At 42.7% G+C, this 9,986-nt stretch overlaps 1 long non-coding RNA gene across 1 annotated transcript in view; it reads right to left on the bottom strand.

The window, feature by feature from the left end:
- Window positions 1-358: 358 nt before the first annotated feature.
- LOC133382269 (uncharacterized) overlaps window positions 359-9,986 on the bottom strand; it is a 94,640-nt gene continuing 85,012 nt past the window's right edge. The window contains exon 3 of the long non-coding RNA XR_009761884.1: window positions 359-471. This is a non-coding gene — a long non-coding RNA (uncharacterized LOC133382269). The remainder of the gene's footprint in view (window positions 472-9,986) is intronic.

The raw sequence follows: 9,986 nt of genomic DNA, 5'->3' as shown, positions 1-9,986 counted from the left end.
TGCTGCATAGTCCCTTTGGTCCAGTCCTCCCCCTAGAAACCTATGTAAGCAATTCCCCTCCCCCTCCATGTGCCATGTTAGGCCTCATTGTCCATCCCCCTCTCTGACTGCCTCATACACCATGGCAACAGCATCCATTCTACTTCAGCACCCAGAGAGGCATGCTGCCTCACAATACAGGGAACATGAATGAGCAGAGAATGGAGGGGCCACTAGCCCTGGTAGCATTAAGCTCCCTGCCTCACTCACCTTAGAGTCCCAACCTGAGGCCATCTAAAGAAAAACTGCACTAAGGTGAGGGAAACACATCCCTTCTACAAACAAAGAAACACCACATGCAACAAGTTGTAGCCTTTATTGAACAGGATCAGGACTGCATCTAGAAGTGCTCTGGTTGCTGCTTCTGGTCATGCAGTGGGCTTCCCTGGTTGTCGGCATGGAACTGGAAGTGGAACAGGGCCTCTTGAAGGGCTGCTTGTGGAAAGTAAACAGAGACACAGAGAGAGAGCAATGAGCCTTTCTTTTCCAAGTAGCACTTGAAAACCTTTATCAAGTGAATGCCATGCCTGGGGTTAGATGCACAGTTTTGAGAACTTGGCTCATTAAATCCATTATTTTTATTTTAACAAACACAATGGGAAGTTTTCTACCTACCTACTTCTAGAATAAATGAAACTGCACAGTGTATGTCATGGAACATGAAACAGAAGTAGCTGCCAATTAAAAATCCAACGATAGAGTTCATATGGTACCATAAGAGGAGAAACAGAAAGAGTGCCTCTGGGTAACAGAGTAATAGGAAAGACAAAGCCAGGAGTTCTAAACGCTGACAGCTGCTCCTCAATCAGAGTGGAACTATCCTCTGTCCAGAGATATATGAGCAGAATGAAGAAAAACAGGCATTTCTAGTAGATACTTCTAAGAAAGTAGGAAGCTTTAACAGCATCACAGAAAGCTGGAGAAAACGCCAACAAAGACCACCCCACTGGAACACATGGCATGGCTGTCTGAATCATTAGCTAGACAACACAAAGAAAGTACAGCACAAAAACAATACAATGGAATTGGTGGACATGCTAAGCTATATAAGACAAATACATGTTACTAAATTGAAACCCACAAGTAACAACTGATAACCAGTTCAAACCAGAGTGTCCACTAAGGACTCCACAGTCCGCATCTCAAGGTCAAACTTTATAAAGCAGTACAGAAGCTACTCTATACTCTCTGGAAATTTTCTCAACTATATCCAGGCAGCAAAAAGTAGAACATAAGGGAGAGTGCATGGTTCAGATGGCTATGAAATTAATTAGGAAGAGACAAATTAAGGAGCTAAGTGAAAGAGCAGTAACAAAAAAGTGTAGATAAACCCATCTTATTTCTCCTTCTTCTGCATTCTTATTCTAGTCCAGGGGTTGTCAACATGGGGCCCTCCTCACATTGCTGGACTACAGCTCCCGTCATCCCTGATCATTGCCCATGCTGGCTGCAGCTGAAGGGTGCTGGAATTGAACAATATCCAGAGGGCATGACATTGAGTACATCAGTCAATACAATCTCTCCCACAAAGAAACTTATTACCTGGCAAGAGTACCTTTGAGCACAGGTCTGATTTCCTAGATGTGCCCAGAGAAGGAGCACATCATCAAGTGCTGAGTAGACAGAGAGGGGAGATGAGTTAGGAAAGAGGAAATATGTAAGGCCATGTTGTCAACTTCCTCCCCAGTCCTCCACTTGAACATCAACTACCCATTGCACAGTACCAGTTCTACTCCATACATAGGGAGATAATGCACTCTGCATTTTGTGAACAGGACCTTGATTGTGACCAGAATTCCTGAGCTTTGTCTTTTCTTCCTGAATATATAAAAAACCTGTTAAAGTTGTAGGAGAGTTTAAAAATAAGCACATCAAGAGTGCATGCAACTGGAGTTCTCTTCAGTTTTTCATTATTGTCATTTTGATAAGTCATATCTAAACCAAAGGGGTATCTTATTAATCTTCTCCTGATGAGGATTTTGCCATAACCTCTGTGGCATGCAAGTTAGAAAGATTTTAGAAAATCTGCAAAGAGGCAAGCAGAAGTCAAAACTGTGGCAAAAATCCAGGACAGAGAGACACTGACTATGCAAGAAGGGGAACTGAAGAGACAGCTTTTCCCCAAAAGTGATATTTTGATTCAAAAGGAAACCTCACTAAACCCTGGAAAGATTTGTTACCTGTATAGAAAACAGGACTGTAGTTGGCCTACACAATAAAACACTGGTTTCCTAAGGAGCAATTTAGAGTTTGAAATGATGGAGGACCAGACTTAAAAAACAAAAGTCAGCTGGAACTTTGCTCTTACCTTTCATTTGATTTAAGCACTCCATAAGGAAGGAAATGAAAATGCAGCAATAAGGGAAAATCTACAGCAGAAGAACATATCAGGCTAAGCACCCCTGCAGGCTAAAAACTACTGAATTCCCCCAAAGAATTTATGTAAAAGACCTTTCTTTGGTAGTATACGTTGTAAAAGCCTAGCAGCTCCTTGTTACAAAGTGCCCTCCTTCTCCAAAAGACCGAAGTGAAAAGCAAAAAAGAAAACAATAACAGTGCTCTTGCTATTACAACAAGGGTAGGAAGGGGGGTGGAGAAGAAGGAGCTCCTCTGGTCATTAGTCAAAGAAATAAAGCATAATCACCTCAATACATAGAATATTTGTTGCAAAACTCACATTTCAAGTTTGCCTCTCTATTGACAGGGCTATATTGAGTGCTTCACACATAAGTAGCAAGTAGAAAGCATAACAAGCTTAGTTTCAAAAAGACACAAAATACTTCAATGAAAACAGTCAGTACAGCAATCCTTATATTATTGTCAATATTTGTCATGAATGGTCAACAAGCATTAAAACCTCAAAGGGAGGTGGGTACAGACCTTTTTCTCCACTCATCATGTAACGCTACAGTCCTATTAAGAGGTTGAAAAAGCATCTCTCAGGGCCCATCCAGATGTCTATTTTTAGTGCACATTCATAATGATTTGTGCTCATACAGCTACTGGGGTGGTCATACATGATCCTGCTTTCAATATTGTTTGTGTCTGCAAAACTTTGGGGTGGTTACACTGCTTCATTTCCAGTCAGTGTGTATCTTGTAAATTCCTGCTGAAATCCCATAACTTTTATTCCACAGATGTTATGATTTATTTTTGCCCTGGGGTTTTTTGCATTATATTCCCTCCAGACAGCAATTCTGTGGTAGCTTTAGAGAAGCATCACATAAACTAAAGCAGAATAAATCCACCACTAATGCACTGTTATTGTGTCAAGAACATGTTGCAGAATACACATACAATAAAACACTAGCCTGGAGGGGCCCTCAAAAGTTATGACCATCCCTGTTTGTTTCCATTATGGATCTGATGAACAAATAAAAGAATTTCCAAAAGCTGAAAATAGATTCAATGTGAAGTTATGGGGGGGGGGGGAGAAGCGAGAAAGATTATGCAACAGCAAAGGCTAGTGATTAATAGCCTCAGTTAATTTCTAGGCCTTGCCACCAACCTGCTCATCCAAAATGAAGCACAAATTGGCCATGACTGTACACAACACTATTTCTAGCATGTGTGACCTTGTCACTGGCGCAGCATCATGATTAAGGCAATGATGGCAAAGCTTTAGTTTAAGCAGTCAGAAAAATATCATGCAATACCTAGATCATGCAGAGCCATAGCTTGGGTAAGAAAACACAAGATGTAAAATTATTTGTTACAGATGTGTTTATGCATCCTGCACCAAAGGTTATTTTGAAACAAGCATTATTAAAAGTGTGCACAATCTAGCAGTAATTGTTGGCATGAACATATCATGGCACGAGGAGAAGAAAGATTAAATGACCCACTCCTATTTCCATGCCTGGGTAATGTGATGTGACATGACTGATGAAACCAGTATGGTGTAGCAGTTAGAGTGTTGGATGTGGAAGACCCAGGTTCAAACCTCCCGTCAGCCATAAAGCTCACTGGATGACATTGGGCCTGTCCCTATCTCTCAGCCTAATCCACCTCACAAGGTTGTAGAGAGTAAAAGTGTGGCTGTGGTAGAGGTCCATATACACAGCCTTTACCTCCTTGAAGGAAAGGGTGGGACACAAATGTAATAAATAAATGGAGGACAGTGGAATTGTGAGAGATGTTGTGAGTGCGAGTCTCTTGCTGTATCAGCTTTTGGTACTAAATATATTGTTGACCTATTGAGTTTGCTTCTGGGAATACACTCATTCCCAGCATTACCCCTGGTATAGCAGCTACCCAGCACAGCAGGGTGATAGGATCAGCCTGCTCAACAGCCATTCGGTTACTCCTTTTTGAAAATTGATAGGCATTCATTTACAGAGAAATAGTGTGCAGGCAAAGATGCACTGTAGTTTGTTATGTATGAACAGAAAGCTTTCTATAAAGCAGTGGAAACTGATTGGTACTTAATGCTGGCATGAACTGCTGAAATTCAAATTATACAGGGAACAACGAAGATTGCAAAGCATTTGTTCAATTTCTACAAGCTAAACCTTAAATGTACTTATTCTCTCTCTCTCTCTCTCTCTCTCTCTCTCTGTCTGTCTCTCATGAGCAGAAATTAAGCATATCATATTCATGCCTCAGGAAGCCAGACTGCACATGCCAAACAGGTTACAAAGAATCAACTATCGGACCCGCAAAATAGTGCCATTTTCCTGGTACAGCATTTCTCTGTGGCAAGCCTCATATCTAGTTTAGCATCCCAGCAGCACAAAGAAACTAAGTTTAACACATACTTTGTTTCTCCAAAACAATAAAGTTATTCTCTACACCCCTGCTTGGCACAGCTTGCCCAACACTAAGATTGGCACAACAATATCTTATTATTGCATCAATATACAGTAGGGCCCAGCTTTTCAGCGTTCCGCTAATAAAGAGGTAGCATGCCATCAAGTGGGTAATAATGCCATCTAGCACCCGAAGGCAAGAATGTACCCAAGTCAAGACCTGGGGCATCCATACCCCTCCCACTCCAATTCATTCTTGCCTTCGTCCAAGGCACTTATATCCACGTATACTGTGAGAATTATACAGCCACGAGAGTGACTGTATACTATGGTCAGCGGGGATTTTTCACATTCCGCAATGTTAAATGAAAAATATCCCCCCATGCCATTCTGAGGCTTCCTATAAGCTCATTTCAAAACAAAACCTTACAAAACTTATAGTTCTGAACTCAGAAACGCTTGCTTAACAACCCTGTCAATTTTCATGGCAATACACAAAACAGTCAGAGAGAATCGAGAGTTCAAAGTCTAAAAAGAGAGAAAAAAACTCAGAGCCCTTTTGGACTTTTTTCTGCGAGTTCTCATAATCTGTTGAAATTCATTAAAAATCAGCCATGTTCACAGAGTACCTGTAATCCTAATACTGACCTTGCCCCATACTCTGACCTTCATCTACTGCAGTTTAAAAGTCTAAAAAATGCCTGGTTGATTTTTAATTAATTTAGGAAATTTTGGCTGGAAGCCTATTATAACGCGGGGCATGCTCAGTAAGGACCAACTGTCAGTGTTCTAAAAGTCTCACAGCTGCTGGGCTTGGCTAATCAGACGGCCACACCCACACCAGACCTTTGTTTCACTTGAGGCAGTCATGGCTTCCCTCAGAGAATCCTGGGAAGTGTAGTTTGTGAAGGGTGCTGAGAGGAGACTGCTATTCCCCTGAGAGAATGGTTAACAGTCAGCCACTCTGATTGAAGGTCTGTGAGAGAAACAGGGCGTCTCCTAGCAACTCTCAGCACCCTTCACTAACTACATTTCCCAGGATTCTTTGAGAGAAGCCATGATTGGCTTTGAGCCATGGCTTTGAGAGAAGCCATGATAAATTCTTTTAAATTGTTTTTAAAAGATGTGTTTTTAAATTTGTATATTTGTTTTTAATGTTTTTAGTTATTGTAAACCGCCCAGAGAGCTTCGGCTATGGGGCGGTATATAAATACACTAAATAAATAGATAAATAAATAATGATTGTCCAAAGTGTAATAGAGGCCTGGTGTGGATGTGGCCAGGGACAGCTTTGTTTTAAATTTGGGTGGGAGGTAGGGTTGCCAGGTTCAGGGCCTGAGACTGATCCTGTATCTTTAGGAGAAGAGAAAGTCAGCCGGTGTTCTTGCAACATTGTAATGGGAAAAACCACAAGGTAGAATTGTCTCTTTCACCTGCCCAGCTGTGAAAGATACAGAAGACATCTTGGTTGGCAGGCCCAGCCTGGTCAGTTTTACCTGTCCTAATCATGATTGCATAGGAGTATATCCGATTCAACTCAATAATCATACAAACGATCAGACCTGACTTTTCCCTCCTCTCCCTTTCTCCTCCCTTCTTCGTTCTTCCGCCTTCCCTGCCCACTCCAGCCCTCCATCCCTCCCCCCCAGTCAGTTTTACCTATCCTAAGCATGATTGCATGGGAGTAAATCCCACTGAACTCAATAAACATGCAAACGACCACATCTGTCCTTCTCCCCTCCCCCTCCTGCCTGCTCCCATCCCAGTCCTCCCCTCTGCCTTTCCACCCCTCCCTCCTCCCTCTCCTCCCTTCCCCATCCCCTGTGGTCAGTTTCACCTATCCTAACCATGATTGCCTGGTGTGTGTGTGTGTAAATCCCACTTAACTCAATAAGCATGCAAATGATCAATCCATTCTCAGCAAACTTGCACAGGATCCCATTTCTTACCTCCCGGATTAAAAAGCAGGGAAATTCACTAATAGGCAAAAAACCTTGCGGTTTAAGAATGTACCTATAGCCCACAGATATTTCTACCAAACTTTAAAAAGCAGGGAAATTGGGCAGCTATAGCGAATGCACCAGGGGAGCAGGAGACCTGAACTCCTCTCTGAGATATTGTACTGCCCTACAAAGTTGTCAAAATGCAAACACCATTTGGGTTGGTCTTTCACAGTCCAATCCACTTCCTGTGTAGCTTGGAAGAATTTGGTAACATGTGCCTCTGAGCATATGGTGAGCGGTGGCTACACCTGTAATCAGCCCAAAGAATAGAAAGATATGTCCTGTGCTGATCTTGTTTTAGCCGGGAGGACACAACATTATTAAGACAGTTGATATACCGTATATTCCGGCATATAAGATGACTTTTTAACCCCGGAAAATCTTCTCCAAAATCGGGGGTCGTCTTATACGCAGGGTGTCATCTACCATCTACCAGTTATTACCCCACCTTACTTGTGCCGCTGATGACATCGTTTGCTGGAGTGGAGAGGAGTGCGGGTGTGTGTGGTCGCTGCTGGCTTGGGGTGCCGCTTTCTTTTTGCGGCCTTTGGCGCCGCGGTCTCGGGTGCTGCCGCTCTGGGTTGTGGCCCGGACGCGAGCGGTTGCGGCGCCGCCCACCCTTGGACCCTCCTGGACTGTTGTGGCGGGATTGTTGCTGCTGTCTGGTTGTCGTGGCTGGGTGCGGGCGGTCGTGCCGCGCCCCTTTTGAACTGCCGTCGTTCGCCTGGGCTCGGGTGCTGCTGTGTCGCCGCTGCCCGCGTTGTTTTGGACCACTGCTGCTGGCTCTTGTTCGGGTTGGACTGCCGTACCTCCTTCTCTGCCTCTCAGATCTCGCTCCTGAGAGCTGACCAATCCAAGCAGGCTTTGTATACAACAACCAACCAGTGATTGGCTGGTTGTTGTATGCTGGGTCAGAGCTTGGAAAAGTTACTTTTTTGAACTACACAGCTCCCATCAGCCCCAGCCAGCACGGCCACTGGATTGGGTTGATGGGAGTTGTCGTTCAAAAAAGTAACTTTTCCAAGCTCTGTACAGTACAGCACCAGTATCTGTACCTGTTCATACAGTATAGCACCAGTACATATAGTACAGTATACAAATGTCCAACAATCAAAACCCCATCATGGCTCCACCAGCAAGAAGAAAGAAATATGAAGCCAGTTTCAAACTTAAAGTTGTAAACTTTGCCATGGAACATAATAACTGCGCTGCTGCAAGACAATATGGAGTAACAGAAAAGATGGTTCGGGACTGGAAAGCAAATGAAAAAGCATTAAAGAGTATGCCAAGGGGTAAGTGTGCATTAAGAAGAGGCACCCCACATTGGCCAGAACTCGAAAAACATGTAGCAGACATGGTGAATGAGCATCGCCAAAACGGTTATGTAGTGACACGAAATAAAATACGTTTGTTTGCACTTCAGTGGGCCAAATCTAACCCAGATCACAGCAACAGATTTAAGGCCACTGTATCCTGGTGTACTAGATTCATGGGAAGGCATAATATGGTACTGAGGCAAAAGACGAAAGTTGCCCAAAAATTACCTGCAGATCTTGATAGCAAAGTAAATAGTTTCCATCGATACGTAATACAACAGCGCACTAAACATGGCTATGCGTTAAGTAGTATTGGAAATATGGATGAAACTCCAATGAATTTTGATATGGTTGGAAATAAAACTGTCCATCAAAAAAGTGAAAAAACAATTTTAATTAAAACAACAGGACATGAGAAGTCCAGTTTTACAGTGGTACTAGGATGCACAGCTGATGGCGCCAAACTGAGACCAATGATTATTTTTAAAAGAAAAACAATGCCAAAACTCAAGTTCCCTGTTGGTTGTTTTGTACATGTGAATGAAAAAGGCTGGATGGATGAAGAAGGGGTAAAGCTATGGCTTGATAATGTATGGAGCAGGCGACCAGGTGGACTTATTCAAAAACGTAGTCTACTGGTGTGGGATATGTTCAGGGTTCATTTAACTCCCAGCACCAAGCAAAGGCTTGCAAGACTAAACACAGATGCGGCAGTTATTCCTGCAGGATTGACATCGTTGGTACAGCCACTGGATGTGTGCCTAAACAAGCCATTTAAAGATCGCATTCGAGAACAATGGAATGAATGGATGGTTAGCTGCGAAAAGTCATTCACAAAAGGAGGAAACATGCGTGCTCCACAGTTGGATGTTTTGTGCAAGTTTGTCATAAAAGCCTGGAATGATATTGATGCAGAAACAGTGATCAAGTCTTTCAAGAAGTGTGGCATATCAAATTCATTAGATGGTATGGAGGACGACTACTTGTGGCAAGATGAAGAGGAAGCCGAAGCTGAGACCACACCATCTGATACGGAATTCGATCCATACGATGAATGCCTTACAAATGTATCACAAGATGTCATTGATGTACTTATGATATCAGATGACGAACAGGAGGATTTTGAAGGCTTTTAAAGGGAAACTGTCACGCCAGCAAAACCTGTAAAAATACCGTAGCTTGCAGTTATGATGGGCGTTGCTAACTCGCCAGGGACTTGCCCGGCACTTGCTCTCTCTCTATTGTTTGTTATCTTCCTCCTATCATCATCAGTTCCAGTTTGGTTGTCAGCTTAGAAAACAAACAGCATGGCAGCTCCCATGGGTTTATTGTCTTATCCTTCCTTTCAGCTTTAGAGTGAATTAGGAAAAGTTTAATCCACTTGCACTGTTTTATGTTTACATGTTTGATGACAAACAGCCTTATGTTTGTAAGTGACAGTTTTCCTGCTAAGTACCTGCATGTCATAAACATTTGAATTAAAATTACCATATTGAAATCAAATCTGATGTTTTTTTAATTTTTATTTGGTGTGCGTTGGAAGAGGGGTAGTCTTATACGGCAAGTATATCCCAAACTCTATATTTTAACTGGAAAAGTTGGGGGTCGTCTTATACGCCCAGTCGTCTTAAACGCCGGAATATACGGTAGTTCAGATGGTCACTTTAAATATGTCTGATTTACTTTGTAATTTTAGTGAAGTTTTCTATAGGAAATCATTTTCTTGGACTTCCGGGAAGTGGTGCTGGCTGGTGGTTGTCTCTGAGGGAGCTCTGCCTCAGAGGAAGCTTTTTTCAGGTTAAAAGCCAGCCAAGAGGAATCTTGGACTGGCTTAAATGTTCTCCAAGGTATAGGAGAACCGATCAGATCTTCCACAAGAC

Source organism: Rhineura floridana, chromosome 3 (genome assembly GCF_030035675.1).
Source record: "Rhineura floridana isolate rRhiFlo1 chromosome 3, rRhiFlo1.hap2, whole genome shotgun sequence".
Classification (NCBI taxonomy): Eukaryota; Metazoa; Chordata; class Lepidosauria; order Squamata; family Rhineuridae; genus Rhineura; species Rhineura floridana.
The sequence above is the reverse complement of the archived record's forward strand: the minus strand, read 5'-3'. Positions and strand labels throughout refer to the sequence as shown.